Below are 2,943 nucleotides of genomic sequence, written 5' to 3'. Positions count from 1 at the left end.
TCTCATTAGACCATGCATATAGTTGAGTAGGGAAGATTAAGTCGACTTGTAGGTGTTGTACAATCTAATCGATTCGGCTCCGGGACCCAAACATTCCTAGGATTGTAAGATATAAACCAACTCGAGCCATCACAACAATAATTGCTTGCTTATAATTTGAGAATATGTTTGTATGATCAATTCCCATGAATCCCCTATGACCCCATGACACCCTAGTGCCTTTTATCAATTGTTTACATCCCTTTTTAATCATCCTGCTTGTTTACTTTCATTGCTATTTAGTTTAGTGATCTTCTACGTCAAACCCCAAATTGTGACACCCTTAGACACCACTTGTTGCAATAGAAAATCTCATCTCAATTCCCGTCCCTTGGGATCCGACCTTTACTTGCCTCTTTACTAATTGTAGAGTTGTTTGTGAAGTTATAAATTGTGTTTTGGTCTAGGTGCTCCTAACGACAAGTACTGAAAACTAAACCCTTTAAAGGGAACACGGCCAAAAATGGCGTCGTTGCCGGGGACGGTGTTAACTTGATTTAGATTTTCTTGTATTGTTATTAGTTGTGTCTTTCTTTGCCTTGGGGAAGTAAAACTCCTCAAGGTTTGTTCTAATTGTTTTCAAGTTGTTCGATATTTTGCAAGATGGACCCTATAGATTGTTTTGTAGAGGACCACTTAAGTATACCTTTCTTCAAGGATCTCATGTAAGCATTGGAAGCCTTGGAAGCAAGTGAGGCTAAAAATATGTATTGGGAATTAGAGGTAGATCTGTTTGAGGCCGCTCTGGCTAACAAAGAACTTACTCGTGCACAATCCGAATTAGTACATAACAACCTTGTGGAAGCATGTCAACCTATAGAAGATGAGCAATCCATCCTAGAAGACATCTTACAAGCTCAAGAGCAAGAGGAATTCGTCATGGAATTCGAGTGTGATGAGATTGATGAGAATGAAGAAGAAGTTGAATATGCAATGAGAATGGAATGTCTAATGGAGATGGAGCAAATTCTCAATGAACCTCCAAAGGAGGAAAGTGAGGTACAAACCCCTACTTTAAAACCCCTTCCCCCAAATTTGAAATATGCTTACCTTGATGAATCAAAGACCAAACCCGTGATTGTTAATGATAGACTTGATGAGAACCAATTGGGAAAATTGCTTGATGTGTTCAAACAACATGAGAAGGTTATAGGTTATAGTCTAGATGACCTTAAGGGGATAAGTCCCAACTTTTGCATGCATATAATTCATCTAGAGGATGACCATAGACCTACCATTCAACCTCAAAGAAGATTAAACCCCCACATGCAAGAAGTTGTCAAAGGAGAGGTTATGAAATTGCTTGATGCGGGAATCATATATCCCATATCGGACACTTTGTAGGTTAGCCCCATTCAAGTAGTACCTAAGAAAGGAGGTACCACGGTGGTGACAAACAAAAAGAATGAGTTAATACCCACAAGGAAGATCACGGGTTGGCGTATGTGTATTGACTATCGAAAATTGAATTCCGCAACAAGAAAAGATCATTTCCTCCTACCATTCATTGAACAAATGCTTGAGAGGTTAGCCTCCAACAAATTCTTTTGTTACCTTGACTGGTATTCGGGATTTTTCCAAATCCCTATACACCCGGATGACCAACATAAGACCACCTTCACTTGTCCTTATGGTACTTTTGCATATAGGAGGATGCCTTTTGGCTTATGTAATGCCCCCGCCACTTTCCAAAGATGCATGATGAGTGTCTTCTCCGACTACCTAGAGACCATAATGGAAGTTTTTATGGATGATTTTAGCGTTTATGGAAAGGACTTTGACTCATGTTTGCATAATCTTTCTCTTGTATTGCAAAAATGTGAAGATGTTAGTCTTGTTTTAAATTGGGAAAAGTGTCACTTCATGGTCAATGAAGGAATTTTTTTGGGTCATTTAATTTCGAAAAAGGGCATCGAGGTCGATAAAGCTAAGGTTGAGGTGATAGAGAAACTCCCACCTCCCGTGAATGTTAGAGGGGTGAGAAGTTTTCTCGGTCACGCGGGTTTCTATCGCCGTTTCATAAAAGATTTTTCAAAAATAGCGAAACCCCTCACTCAACTCTTACTTAAAGATGCTCAATTCCATTTCACTGATGAGTGTGTTGAAGCCTTTAATAGAATCAAGGAAGCACTAATCTCGGCACCGATCATTCAACCTCTGAATTGGGAACTACCGTTCGAGATTATGTGTGATGCTAGTAACTATGCCCTTGGAGCGGTTATTGGCCAACGGGTAGGAAGAGCTCTTCATGCCATTTATTATATAAGCAAGACTTTTGATCCCTCCCAAGTGAACTATGATACCACCGAGAAAGAGCTTCTCGCCATTGTCTATGCTTTGGACAAATTTCGTTCCTACTTACTTGGATCCAAGGTGATTGTCTTTTCGGATCACCGTGCTCTCCGACATCTCTTGATAAAGAAGGAGGCCAAACCAAGGTTGTTAAGATGGATTTTGCTTCTTCAAGAATTCGACTTGGAGATAAGAGACAAGAAAGGAGCCGAAAATGTAGTGGCGGATCACTTGTCAAGGATCCGGTTTCATGATGAACAAGGAGAAACGCCGATCAATGACTCATTTCCCGACGATATTTTGATGGCCATTCAAACACAACTTGAACGGCACATCACCCCATGGTTTGCCGATTATGCCAACTATATTGTTGGAAGAGTACTCCCTCCAAATTTGAACTACAACCAAAGGAAGAGGTTCTTATTCGAAGTAAAGAGGTACTTTTGGGTGACCCAAACCTCCACAAAGAGTTTAGTGATGGGCTCTAGCGGAGATGCATCCCTCAATGGGAAGTCCAAGGAATCTTGGAAGGATGTCACTCATCACCCTACAATGGGCACCATGGAGCAAGGAGAACCATTGCAAAAATTCTTCAATCGGGCTTCTATTGGC

The sequence above is a fragment of the Silene latifolia genome, chromosome 1, assembly GCF_048544455.1.
Source record: "Silene latifolia isolate original U9 population chromosome 1, ASM4854445v1, whole genome shotgun sequence".
In the NCBI taxonomy this organism is placed as follows: Eukaryota; Viridiplantae; Streptophyta; class Magnoliopsida; order Caryophyllales; family Caryophyllaceae; genus Silene; species Silene latifolia.
This window is presented reverse-complemented; position numbering follows the sequence as displayed.